At 39.5% G+C, this 14,651-nt stretch overlaps 1 protein-coding gene and 1 long non-coding RNA gene across 18 annotated transcripts in view; one reads left to right on the top strand and one right to left on the bottom strand.

Moving 5' to 3' along the window:
- Nucleotides 1-14,651, bottom strand: part of MYT1L (myelin transcription factor 1 like) — a 333,945-nt gene that overhangs the window by 180,055 nt on the left and 139,239 nt on the right. The gene's annotated exons all lie outside the window — the stretch shown is intronic.
- On the top strand, nt 1,749-8,586 carry LOC147654653 (uncharacterized). Its single transcript, XR_015282797.1, has 2 exons — nt 1,749-2,062; nt 8,491-8,586. It is a non-coding gene; the product is annotated as an uncharacterized LOC147654653 (long non-coding RNA).

Below are 14,651 nucleotides of genomic sequence, written 5' to 3'. Positions count from 1 at the left end.
GATTCCAAAAGAAAATTGGGTGACAACTTTATGGAGCAGCCCCTAAGGAAGCCAAGTGGGAAAGATGCCCTCCTTGATCTGCTGCTTGTCAACAGAGAGGATGCCATGAACAAAGTAGTGAATGGCTGCCATCTTAGCCACAGTGACCATGAAGTGATTGAGTTTAAAATCTCTGTTGAAAGGAGGAAAAGTGACAGCAAATCTTCAATACTGGATGAGAGGAGAGCATATTTCAGGCTACTTAAGGAACTAATGACTAAAGTCACCTGGGAAAATGCTTTTGCTGGGATCCATTGGAGCCAGTTACTTTTTAAACATCACATCTGAAAGGGCACAGGAGCAGGCAATTCCCAAATGCCCTAAGTCAAGCAGATGAGGTAGAAGGCCAGCTTGGCTGAACAGGATTGTCCTCTTGGAAGTAAAGCAGAAAAGGAAGGTATATGCCCAGTGGAAGCAAGATCAGGTAGCTTGGGAAGAATACAGAGCTGCTGCTTGCCGCTGTAGGGAGAAAATTCATGTAGCCAAAGTTCAGCTGCAGTTCAAGGTGACAGAAGTGTCAGGGACAACAAAAGATTTTTTTTTTTCCAAATATATTGATGGCAATAAGCAGTATAAAAATAACATCTGTTCAGTATACGATGTGGATGCTCACCTCACAAACAGGGACATGGACAAGGCAGAGGTGTTAAACACATTCTTTGCCTTTGTCTTCAACACAGATGACTATGGGGGTTTCAGTGCCCTGAACTGTAAAGACCATGACCTCGAGAATAATAACTCCCAGCTGACCCTGAAATGGTGTGGGATCTGGTTTTCTAGCTAGATCCCTACAGATTTATGAGACCTGTTAATATTCATCCAAGAATTCCAAGAGCTGCTGATGCCACTGCAAAACCTCTCTTGATGATTTTTTGAGTGGTCTTGGGAATCCAGAGAGGTCCCAGCTGACTTGAAGCTGACAAATGTTGTACCAGTTTTCAAGAAGGAGAAGAATGAAGACCCTGAAAACTACAGACCTTTCATTCTCATTTCAGCATCTGGTAAAATTATGGGGATGATTATTCTGGGAGTTATTGAAAAACACCTGAAAGACAACACAGTCACTGGTCACAACCAGTTCACCTTCATGAGAGGAAAGTCCTGCTTATCAAACCTGATTTTCTTTTATGACAAGATAAGCCACTTACTTGATCAAGGGAAGCCAACTGATGTAATCTTTTGGGATTTCAGAAAAGCTTTCAATACTCTCAAAATATCCGTCTGGATAAAATGGCCAGCATTCATCTTGTGATGGGTGAGCAACTGCCTCATGGGTCAGGCACAAGGAGTTATAGTGACTGGGGTGACATCAGACCAGCAACCTGTCACTAGTGGGGTTCCACAGGGCTCCATCCTCAGCTTGGTGCTCTTCAACATCTTCATAAACAACTTGGACACGAGACTGGATGGGACACTGAGCAAATTCACAGATGATACAAAACTGGGAGGAGCTGTTGACTCCCTTGAGGGCAGGAGGGTTCTAAAGAGAGACCTCAACATCTTGGAGGACTGGGCAATCACCAAATATATGGATCTCAACAAGGGTAAGTGCTGGATTCTGCACTGGTAGAATGAAACCCTGTCTGTACAGACAGATTAGGGAATGAGATTCTAGAAAGCAGTGCCACGGAAAGGAACCTTGGGGTCCTGTTGACAGAAACTGAACATGAGTCAGCAGTGCCCTGGCAACCACAAGGGTCAACCTTGTCCTGAGGCACATCAGGCACAGCATTGCCAGCCAAGCAAGGGAGGGGATTGTTCCACTCTCCTCTGCACTGAGGCAGCCTCACATTGAATATTGTGTGCAGTTTTGGGCACCACTATGTAAGAAAGATATAAACTATAAGAGGATGTCCAAAAGAGGGCAACAAAGATGGTGAAGGGCCTTGAGGGGAAGCCGTATGAGGAGCAGCTGAGGTCACTTGGTCTATTCAGCCTGGAGGAGACTGATGGGAGACCTCAATGCAGTTACAACTTCCTCATGAGGAGAAGAGGAGGAGCAGACCCTGATCTCTTCACTGTGGTGAGCAGTGATAGGACCTAAAGGAATGTCCTGAAGCTGTGTAAGGGAAGGTTTAGGTTGGATATTAGAAAATGTTTTTTTATCCAGAGGGTGGTGGGGCACTGGAATAGGCTCCCCAGAGAAGTGGTCCCAGCACCAAGCCTGACAGAGCTCAAGAAGTGTTTGGACAATGCTCTCAGGCACAGGGTGTGTGTGACTCTTCAAGATGGTGCTGTGCAGGGACATGAGTTGGACTTGATGAACCTTGTGAGTCTCTTCCAACCCAGCTTGTTATATGCTTCTGTGATTCTATGTTTTGGAGAGAAGTAGAACATCTCAGTTCCATCTGTAAGCCAGATTTTTACTCAAAATGCCACAAGATGGCTCTGGTGGGTTTGGAAGTGTCCCCTGATTACCACTTAGATGCATGGATGACATTGGGCTGTTAGGCTTAACTGGAACAGAGGGCTGGCACACTGAGAACAGGCCGTGCCAAACAGGCAACCATTCTCTGCAGCCCTTGCCTAGCTTGTGATTAACATGCTCTTTCTTCAGTAATTGTGATACACAGTAGATTAATGTATTAGTTTAATGCAAAATAGGTTTATATAAAACGAGGGCAGAGAGAATATGACTGCCTCAACACATTTGGTGCACTCAGGGACACAGAAGAGGCTAAGGCTTCATTGATCTATCTTGAAGCAACTAGAGTGAAATTCATAGAAAATGATACAGATACTTAAATGATATTCACATTATCCCTGCCTAAGACCATTTGGCTCTTCCTCCATGTCACTCCAACTTCTGACAAGGCTCTTGGACTAGATTCAACTTGTCTCCTTCTACCTTACAGGGACATGTCTCTCACACTGTCGTGATCTCCACACCATGGCACATTTTTCTAATGAACATTGATCAGCTTTGAAACAGCTAACACTACTGAAATGTAAATTATGCCTATTTCAACTGAGCTGAATACAACAGAATTTGTCTACTGGGTACTGTTGGAAGTTCTGCAAAATTCAGTCAGCACTGCTTCAGTCACACCTGGTTAATAGTTGAGAGTTACCTCTGTAAGCACTTCAGGAAGAAAAAAATTAGTTTATGCTACCCATGGATTGATTTTAGACATGAAAATACATAGTGCCTCTCTTAAGACCTCAATCTTCATTTAACAACCTCACACTCTGGGAAGAGTTAACCATCTTCAACAACAAATGAATAAATTTGTTTTATTGTTCAATAGTGGTCACCAAGCTAAAATAATAGGTGCACTAGAAGTACATACAACATAAAATAAGACATAGAAGACCTTATTTTTCTTGGGCTGTGGAGGTCAATAAATCTGCCAACAACTTAACCACTCTCCTGCAGAGAGTAAGCCATTAGGCTCTAGTTTACCACACTCCCCCTGCAGGAGAAATCCTAGCTAATAGCCTTCAGTTGTGATGAGCAAAAAGGAGTTGACCCCTGTATGCCTTGCAGGCCATGCAAATTTTGTGTACCCCATGCAGATTCTATGTATCCCATTGGTCCTTCCCATTTGTTCCACCCCTGAACCCTCAGTTCATTAGTCCTGATCCTCTTGTATAAACCCCTGCTCCCTCTGCCTCCCTGGCTCTTCATCCCTGGACTCCTCTGGGAAAGAAGCTGACTAAGGCCTCCCAAGGAGCTCCACACAAAGGCACTGTCTCCTCTTCTGTGTTGCCTGAAGAGCTGCAATTACTCAACAGCCCCTTTTAGGGCTCAGAGCTGAGATCACTCTCGGCAGGGCAGGGAATGCCTATACACCGAGAGTGTCCTTCCAAGGATGCTTCTCTGGGAAGGTCGTGGCACCCAGACCACCACCCAGGTCGCAATATTGGACCACATTTTATATCAATTCAAAATTGCTCTGCTTGTTATGTGAAGGGGCACACATGGGGTGCCAAGGAAGAGTGACAGCAGGGGAGGTTGAAGCCCTCACTCATTGTCCCCCAGCAGTCAGAGCTGTGTGGTGGTGAGAGCAGAAGGCAGACCTGGAACCTCGAAGTGCCAACCTCAGGCTGTATGGAAACTTTCAGAATAACAGAGGACTCCTCACTTCACCCATTATTAGCAAGGGAATAATGATACTTTGTCCTGCTTTTCCTCCCACCTTGTCTCTTCAGATAGCCATATATTTTTGCAGGTAGTATTTTTCAGCACTGTGTCCATATGGTACAATAGGATACCAATCTCAGAGATCAGTGTGTTTATACTGTACATCAGAGTTGAATACATATTCTTCATTTTTGTGAAGTAGTAATTATACTTTCTTTTCATAAAGCTGTACTTTTTCCTCTTTAATAAAATTCCTCAATATTCAGCTGAGAAAGCAGGAAGTTATTCATGTGTCTCTGACATGAGAGCATAACTTTGTCTCAGATATTATTTAAAACAGCCTCAAAGCTATTCAAAACAGTATCAGGCTGGCTGCAGCCCTGGATCAAGGCAGCATAACTTCAGCCTTCTTTTCCCAGCCTGGCAGCTTCAGGAACATGCTGGATGATTTTACTAGACTTCTTTCAGCACTTGCTCAGAGAAGTCTCTAACTATAGAAATATGGGAAATTTCTTGTTCCCGTCTAATACAGGAGCACTTCAGAGCTATTAATAGAGTTTTCAGACTATGTAGATAAATACTGAAATCAAACATTTGGGGGTTTTTTGGTAATGAACTGAAATTAAAATTCTGAAATCTTTCAGCTTGTTCTGAAGAATAGAAGTCATAATGGTCCTAAAGGATTCAAATGAAAACACACAACAAAGTTTTAAGTGGTTATACATGTATTTATATTTTACTACCTATTCTTATTTTAGTCCATGAAAAAACATACAACTATTGCAAAAAATTTTTTTCTTACCAGATGGAAACTATTATCTCTTCTTTCCAGGATAGAGAAAGGAAAAATGTATAAAGAAAGGCAAAATTCAAATACCCACAACAATAAAGTTATACTTCTCAAAAAAGTCTCTTCCCTAAACCAGGACACTAACCATGAAAAATTAAGTCTGGCAGCATTGATTAATTATGGATTAATATACATGGCTACAGTAACCCTTAGCTCACAGTATTTTAAGTACAGAGTGTTTGCAGTCACGTAAACATTAGCTGTCTGCTTAGAGAGTAGCTTTTCTTCTTAAGCAAAGTACATATAGAAACATGCTTTAGAAACTTCTGTATTTATCTTTTGATGTTTAAATATATAATGCTGTACAGACTATACTGCGCATCTGTTGTGGGTTAACCCTAGTAGGCAACTAAATGCTGCACAGCCACTTGCTCACTTCTCACATGGATGGCAGAGAGAACTGGAAGGACAAAAGCTAGATAACTTTTAGGTTGAGATATAGACAGTGTAATAAATAAATTAAAATGAAGTAAATAAAAACAAACCCAAGAAAAATGGGTGATGCAAAGAAACCCAACTGCTCATCACCACTGATGACCAGCCAGCTCCCAAAGCAACAGCAGCCCTGACAAACTTCCTTCCCAACTTCCACTGCTGAGCATGACACCATATGGTGTGGGATATCCCTTTGATCAGCCACCCTGGCTGTGTCCCCTCCTAACTACTTGTGCACTCCCATCTTGCTTGCTGGTGAGGCAGCATGAAAAACACAAAATGTCATGATACCATGCAAGCACTGCTGAGCTATAACTAAAACACCAGTGTGTTAAAAGCACTGTTGTGGCCACAAATCCAAAACATAGCTCCATAAAAGCTGCTATGAAGAAAATTAATCCCATCCCGGCCAAAACCAGTACAACATGCCTTTTGATACTCCCTTGTACATTAACCTCAGCATATCTTCTGGACAGCATTGCCTACACCTGGTAAAGAAAAGGTGTGCAGAACCATCTGAGCAGATCAGCTGCAGTGGGGAAGCTTTATCAGTGTGATGGGATGGTTGCTCAGCAAGACTTTCTCACTGGAGTGTTGTGCCAGTCACATTATTTCTACTAATACTTGTTCATTCTCAAACAAGTCTTGAGCCTTGCCTCAAGCTCGTGGCAGCTCCAGGCCAGTTTGGGATGCATTGCTTTACCCAGTGATAAATAAGACTGGTTTTAGGCCTCTATGAACCCAACCATACACAAGGAAGACAGCTCTCCCCTACTTGATGAAGTGAGAAGTTAGCAATTACTGCAGCCTGTATGTTAGGGTTTTAGCCTTCCTACAGCAACTATCAGGTAAGGGTGGGGAATCCATCCCAGTCAAGCATACCATTTTCTGTGATGCACTAAACAATGTTCATGCTTACCTACACATCCAGACTGGCACAAAACATCCTGAACAGAACAGTGCAAAATGTCCATTGCTATTGCATGTCCATGAGAGGCTGAAGTATGTCAACAACAGTGAGGCTGTCCACCCCAAATGTGATCCACATCTTCTAATCCTAGAATAGGAACTCGTATACAACAATGTACTAAGGCATGGAAGTGCACCCCAAAAGAGAAAGGTTATTCTCACAGTTTTGCAGCTTTTTGGTATCTTTCATTTATCCTCGATTCCATAGACTCAGACCTGTCTGGTGACTTAAACACACAATCAGCAAATTATTGTTGTAAGTCAGTATGTACAGCCACCATCCTTACAGCAGTGCTTCTGGATGATGTCTGTTTTCCATTTATATTTTCTTACTTCATTTAAGAATTTATTAGAAGATATTCCTGGTACAGTCCATTTTTCAACACCACGCTGAGTTGTGGAGGCCAGGATTGCAGGGACGACACAGACCACAGTTAGCACCATAAACCAAGAGCTGCTAAGAAATAGGCAGCAACGGTTAGGGATATCTAACTTAAAAAAATAAACATCTGAAAGACTAAAATAACTCCATACACCTGTCACTGTCAGCCACCTCTGAAGGGTCCTGGGTTCAAAGGTTGCTGCAGGTGCAGGGCTATGCCCCCCACTCTGGAGGTTGGCTGTAGTGACCTGCTGGGCTTGGAGCTGTGCAAGACCCTAGAGATAAGGTCTAGTGTTGTGGCAAGAGCATGTCCAATAGCACCCACCATAGGTGCACGGTACTACACTGCCTGTGGATCAGCTTCCACAGTGCTGGGCCCATTGGTGAGGCAGAGAGGGCCTGAGGAGAGTCCAGAAGGGCTGTGGGAGTCCTTGAGGCCTGGACAAGTTTAGTAGTACTCTTCATCGAAGACTAACCTTATTCAATTGGGTTTTTATCATCTCAGAAAGCAAAGCTTCTTTTCCTCTGATAATTCAAAATGGTCAAAATCTCCTGAAGATACTGGCTAGCAGAACTGTATCTTTTGACAGTTACATTTGTTTATTCCCTATTTAGGATCTCCTAATGACAAATGCCACTGAGAGAAATCAGAAGGCATGAGGATGAAAAAGTATTTTCCACATCATAAGCTCTGTTACCAGCTGTTATGGCCATGAAGAACATCTTCAGGCTGTCATAAGAATAGTGTGTTTTACTCTTTTCTTCCTTGTTGGCCACAGCTTGCTCACATAAACAGATAAAGTTTGCACCTCTGTTTCCTACTGCAGACTTTAGTGTAGATTTGGTTTTCAGCCTTTCCACCTCTGATGTGCCCTTATTCTTGAATTATTTTCAAGACAGCAGAAAATGTCGAAACTTCAGGACTTGGGGAGGGAGGTGTGTGGGTGGGTAGATAGTTCCACGGACACCTTTTTTTCCAAATTCACTAGGCTTTATATCATAAGTCACTTTCATGCCATATTTTTCATGTCATATTTCATACTTGATACATGTACCAGCATTGTTAAAATCATCTGTTAGGTCCCAATATAAAAATCCCATTAATGAACGATATGGACAGGAAATGGGTTTTGTAAGTCTCTTGGCCATATTGTATTTTGAAATTGCAACCTCCTATATTTTAATACTGGGTTAATATGATTAAAATTCATTATTAATTTTTAATTTTTAATTATTAATTATTATGATATTATTATTATTATTATTATTAATAATAATAATAATAATAATAATAATAATAATAATTTATATTGGAGCTTTCATCCTGCTAGATTACTGAATGCTTACAATTACATGCATACCAGAAGACACTGCTGCAGCAATCTCTGTGGAAGGATAAAAAGTGGCAGCAGCAGATGAGACAGGACCTTTAGAGCTTAGGACAGCATAGGCAACCCCTAGACTAAGCCAACAGCTTAGTATCCTTGACTTCACACAAAGCAAAATATCTTAGTTTTATGATAATATCAGAAGTCCTGAAGTCTATAAACTTAATCTCATTTGTAAAATGAGATCAGTCCTGCATGGAGATGAAGAGTATTTCTATTAAAAATACCACCACTGAGGTAGTTCAAAAGAAACAGAAGAAAATTTAGGTGACAAACAATCTCTTTTGGATGCCTAGAAACATAATCAAATAAGAAATTCAATTATTACTATGTTTTTTTCCAGAAGGAAGAGGATTGGAGGAGATAGATAGAGAATGGAGGGGAATGGTTCAGAGAAAGTTGATTTTCATCCAAAATAAAATTGGAACAGGTCCCAGCCGAGTGACTGGTCTGATTTCTATTCAGTTTTGCCAGCCCAAGTGGGTCCCAGTATCACTATTATGTTCAGTATCATGTGATTACTCTCATTGAGAGAACACAGTTTACATGCTAAAAGCTGATGGTATGAAGCCTTTAGCATACACCTGCTTTTTTTGGAAACATTTCAAACATTTCTTTTGGTGTGGGGGAGTAGTGAAGTGAAGTCCTGTTTAAAAGAAAAGCCTCTTTGGGGAAATTTTGTTCTTGTGTCTGGAAAAGCTTAGTTTTTATTTATTCAGCAGAAACTTCTCCTCATATAAGGCTGTTCCCAGCTTTCTCTTCTTCAATACAGATGTCAGTCCCAAACGCTACAAATAACCCTTGAAGTGAGAAACTAGAGATTGTTAACAATTGCAATTTGGAACTTATTTTTTATAAAATCTTGTTATAATCTTGATGCCAGATTTTCAAGAGAGCTTAGCTCCTATCTAATAATAAGTTAAGAGTTCAAAAGCTACCAGCTGCAATTGCTGGAGTTTTGTAAATCAATCAAAGATGGTGACAGTTGTAGCTACCAGGATCTGTAAAAAAAATAGGCCAAAATTTATGAAGAGCCTTATGGAAAAGAAATGCTTTTTCCATGGGGATAAGTTCTCTCCATCTGACTTCAAGTTGGATTTTAGAGGACTTTAAAATGACCATGATAATTGTTTGTTGTTGAGCTCCCCAGCTGTTCATGCAGGTGTATTCCTGGCTAAATACAGGGAAATATTATACTATATCTTCTTACTGTAAGTTGCTACTAGGAGAGCAAGAGAGGGTAATGGCTATCATAAACGAAAAAAAAAGTTAGAAGAAATTATAACGAAAGGAAAAAAATAAAAAAGTACAGGGGGGGAAAGACTAAAAAAAGAGGGTTAAGCAACACTTCACTCAATTATTCCCATCTGCATTTCTTATTTAAAAGTAAGATTTTGTGGCCTCTCTCTTTCCCACTCATCTTCTGCCATCAAATATGATAAAGAAATTTTAAAAGTACTTCCATGAATAGTCACGCAAGCAGACATTTTTTATAAGATGAAGGACCAGTGTTCATAAAAGGGAGTGCTTCCCAAAGAATTCTTCATCTCCCCATCATCTTGGAAATTAGCAATAGTATAAATGTTTTTCTCCTTCAATGTCACAGGACTGGCACAAGTTAAGGAGGATCAAACCTTGGGAAATAATTTATTTATAATTTTAATGAACATGCATATTCTGGATGCCTTCTGAATAGGAGAAACTGTAAAGAACTTAACTGACATAATCTGGAGTTTCAAAGAATGCTTTTCCTTGGCTTTTAATTTTGGTGGTACAATTAAAAAGCTTATAGCTTTTACAGGGACATAATCTGACTGAAGACCACAATAAATTTAGGAAGCCATAAGTATAGGAAAAAAAAAAATCAAACTAAGTTATCTATATTCTATATAAAATATGAATCTACTCTCACCTCAGGCAATGAATGCAGTTTCTAGGAGAAGTCCCTAATTTCTTAAGGGAGTCATTCACACAGCCAACAGATTTTTAAATCAAACCTAAACAGTGTAACTGCTTTCATTTAAACTTTAACCTTCTCAGGGAGAGAAAGAACAGCACAAACCCATTCTGTAGGTAGTAGTAAGCAAACATTAGCAGAAATACATTTAGAACTAAACCAAACTTCGTTGAAATGAATTATTTTCATTATTAAAAAGGTGTTTTAACAAAATTATCCATTATTTTTTATTCCTGCTGCAAAAGTGTTCAGAGACCAGTTTCTACTACCATGAGAAATAATATATCATCAATTAAGAGTCCTTCTTGCACCTTTCAATGTACAAGAAAGCTCTTTCTGTCCTATAAAAGGCAAGGGTTTGATCTGAGAACATATTACTTCAGAATACTATTTTAAGTATTGCAAGCCTGAAATGAATGTGGCAGGTTTTAAAGCATTGTTCTAAGTAGATTGTCAGTTATGAATCACTAATGTCACTAATTTCTACTGAGCATGCTCAGAATAGATACCCAGCAGGAAGAGAAAGTCCTAAAGATTTTCGTTTATTGTTTAGGTCCAACAATTGCTCTCATTTTCCTCTAAATCAGTCACAGAGATTTGATTCCATAAAGGTCCAGTTAAGATCCTCCCACAAGGAAGACCTTTTTACAGACAAATTAATATCAACTCAAATTCAAAGCTGAATTTGTAAAAACCATGCCATGAAAAGAATATTAATACTAGATTTTCTTACTCCATATCTATGCTGCTTCAGTCTCCCACTTTTTAAATTTTCCCACAGGCTTTCCATTATTGGCAATAGATTCCCACAAATCATTTTGAAAGGACACTTTCTTCTCAAAGAGGAAAGAATGTTCTTCTCAAAGTCCAAAACTATGTGTACAATTTCCCAGTTAGCTTGCAAAAGCTCTACATGCTGTATAAAGCCTCCTTCTTATCACCAGTGGCAGATAAGCCTTCAATTTGACATGGCTGTGACTGTGACACATGACACACGAATATGCATGGCACTGGCATCAGCAGCCAAATAAATTTGTCCTCACCTCAGTAAGTGTGGAATCAGCATAAATAATTAGCTCGCTATGTAATTAGCTTAAGAGTTAAAAAAAAAAAAAAGTAAAAATCAGGTTGTATCCTCTCACTACCCCTATCTCAGTACATTCCAATGTAATTTCTAACCAACTTTCAAAAGAAAAGTCAGGACAAGAACACCCATATTTTCCAAGTTCTTCTTTGCACATGCCTTTGTTTTCCAGTATAAAGTTTGAAAGCAGCACAGGTGTCCCACAGACTGATTTAATGTACCTGCAAGTCCTCTACATGTGATTGTTGCAGTGGCATAGACTGAAGATAAGCATGCCTTGCAACACTAAAATATATGCATTGGCAGAAGCAAAGTAAAAGTATTGAATATTCATGCTGGAAAATTTTCTTCTGAACCATAAGGTTCCATAGTCCTTGTCTTTTTTCCTGATGAAAAATGTATTGAATCATTTGGTAATTACAGCTTTATTTCACTGAATGGACTGCTGAAGTGGAAAGCTTCTACTTAGCTAGAGCTGCCAACTGTCTCATAGCTTTGGAAAAAGGATGAAAGCAGTTGAAAAGTTCTTCTTATGTATGTTTTCAATGTATGCCCAGAGATGTCTGTCCTGGAAGCAAGGGAAGACTAAAAAAAAAAATTAAAAGGAGCAGCTATTGTGTTTTATCTAGAGAAACTGGTTAAATTTACTTCATACATCCATAGAAAATACTGGCTAATAAACAGTAGTTGCAATTCTTTGAAAGAGAACTGGCCATAGGTAGTTAAAGAAATGAGACAAATAAAGATATAAAACTGTTGCTGAATGTGTACTTTTCTAATGAAGAACAGAGATATGGCATAGTCAAATATTAGAGTGTTTGAGGTATAGTATTTATTCCAGAGCAATACTATTATCAGTACTATCATGACTGATAATACTCATACTGAAAGGATTACCCTCAATTCTCTTCACTCTACAGCTGGTCCTGTAAAGATCCAGCTAACTGGTATCCCAAAGTTTAACAGTTACAGCTCTTACCAGTGCAATTGTGCCAGCAACTTCAACTGCAGACATCACCACTGAACTAAACAGGGCCTGGGCACTATGGCATGAAACTGTCCACAGAATTTAATTGCTGGTACACAGCTTGGCACAGATTTGAGTCAGGGGAACTAGTGCTCTTCCAGGCAACACCTGGGCACAGTTGAGAGGTCAAGGCAAGCCTGGGATGGTTCTCAATAAGCAATACAGGCAAAGCTGACATATTTCAGTGAAGTAGGACATTTAGTCATATGGATGTAAGCCATGCCCTGCCACTTGCCCTCAGGGCCAGACAGGAAGCCAGGGTGCTTTTTATTTACTTTGTATAGACATAGACATTGAAACCAATTTGCTACTGACATCACTATGACTCACTTTATGGAAGCCAAAGATCTATAGCAAATATGTAGAAATCAGAGAATCACCATACCTGTTGGGAGTGTATTTTGGTGATTGAGGAGGCATACAGAAGATGTGGCAATCATTTTTAAAATGGGGTTAGACCTATTTTACTTTTGCCTGCTAATAACTGCATCTGCTTTATTCTGACTTTTGTCTCTTATTTTTCAAACATTTTTTACTACCAATTTAATTCATATTGACCAGGTACAGTCATTAGCAGCATGGCACAACCCAGTATTACATTCTGCTAATGGATGAATGTGCACACGACCGGCTGCTTGATTTATCTGTTGCCTGTCATATAATATCATATAATCTGCTCAGATCATGTAAGAGGGAGCAGTACCTCCATGTTTGGTATTTCCACACTTACATCAGAAAGCAAACACCTCACAGCCCCAGGATGCACAGCAGGCAGGCTTACAATGAACCTGAACTTTTGAGTGTCTTTGATTTTTCTTCTCTGGAAAAAAAACCTGTTGACACAAGGCATAATTCCCCATGCTATTATAACCCCTATAGCCCTAAACCCATAGGGGTAGCTCCATTGGTTAGCAAAATTACATTTTAAAATAAGAAAGAGAAAAGTAAAATCCAATATTAAAAAAAAAAACCAAACCAAAACACCTTCCTGTGATATTAAGAGAAAATCAAAACAGAAGAGATACAGTGGAACAAGAATTAGTCTTCAGATTTATTGCTGTGAGTGTGCCATCTATTGTCATTTAATGTTCTTAAAAAATATCCCATCTTCTCTGTAAAGGATCTCTCTCTTGATTTACATGCACAAGTTACATGTCACTCGTTTAGACTTCCTAAGATTTTCTTCTCAATGCTATTGGTATGTATCTGTGATGCTCTCATTCTGATTTGTACATTTGTATGTTTTTATGCTTCAATGGTTTGTCTGGCTTTCCATTCACATTGTTTGAATGACCTGGCTCCTTTTCAGACATAGAAGCCCTGCTTCTAACATGACACAGCAAGTTTACAATGGCCCAAATCAATACAACAGAGCTGGGAATTACGGACTTTATTCCTCATACAAAATTCCACTCCAAAACAACCCTCTCCCTCACATGCACATTGACAAAACTGCACACAGTTAAGGCTTCTTACATAAACAAAACCAACTAAATTATTTGGTTGTCAAGCATTAAAAAATTCTGCTGTCTCTTGTATATGAAATCTCAGGGGGTAATTACTTCCTCCCTCCAGCTGCCTTGGCTCTTACCACCCCAATCCACATGAACAAAATACACCTTCAAAGAACACTACACAGGCTATCAGGACTATCCCATATTGCCCATGCCCACAGTGCTTCTCCCAAACACAGTAGATACTTAAAGACTGAAGGAGCTCCCACCCATCTAACCTATTTCTTCTCCTCTCTGTTTCCCAGGTACACCTGACAGTCCTTCACTGAAGAGTAGTATTCACCCTTTGCCTCTTTTTAATCGTTAATACCAAGTAAAAAAAAAAAAGAAAATCAAGAGAGGGAGGGACAGAAACTCACCAATTCACACAAAACTATTTCCCCTACCTTCTGAGATTTATATACATACATACACACTGCACTCAAATTCTCTTTGAAGTGTGTAGCTTGAATAAACAAGAGCAGAATCACTCTGGAACTAATCTGCTTTTGTAATTTTGTGCTATTGTTTTACTCCGGCCAATAATATGACCAACATGCAAAACTCTGAAAAAACTGGATAGCATAATGATGTAAGAACATAGTAATTTTAACAAGGTAAAACTCTCTTATCTCAATAAAAGTTTTGAAGTTGAATAAAGCTCTCTGGCACAAGTAAGGAAGAGGCGAGCAATTTATGATTTTATGTTGGCCTTGCTATGCCATTTCAAGTCCTTCTCTCTATGTCATAATTTATCACAAGATTAAACACCATCATAGATGAAACTCACTGCTTGAAGAAGAATTATAAGAAAAGAAATATGGACAACAGTGGTATGCTTACATTCTAATATACTACAGTAAGGTTGAACAAGAATATGAAAAGAAAAAACACAGTTTCTTAAGAATGGAGATTTTTGGATTATCTTGCTACTTTCTTAAGA

The sequence above is a fragment of the Cyanistes caeruleus genome, chromosome 2 (genome assembly GCF_971803275.1).
Source record: "Cyanistes caeruleus chromosome 2, bCyaCae1.hap1.1, whole genome shotgun sequence".
Lineage (NCBI taxonomy): Eukaryota > Metazoa > Chordata > Aves > Passeriformes > Paridae > Cyanistes > Cyanistes caeruleus.
The sequence above is the reverse complement of the archived record's forward strand: the minus strand, read 5'-3'. Positions and strand labels throughout refer to the sequence as shown.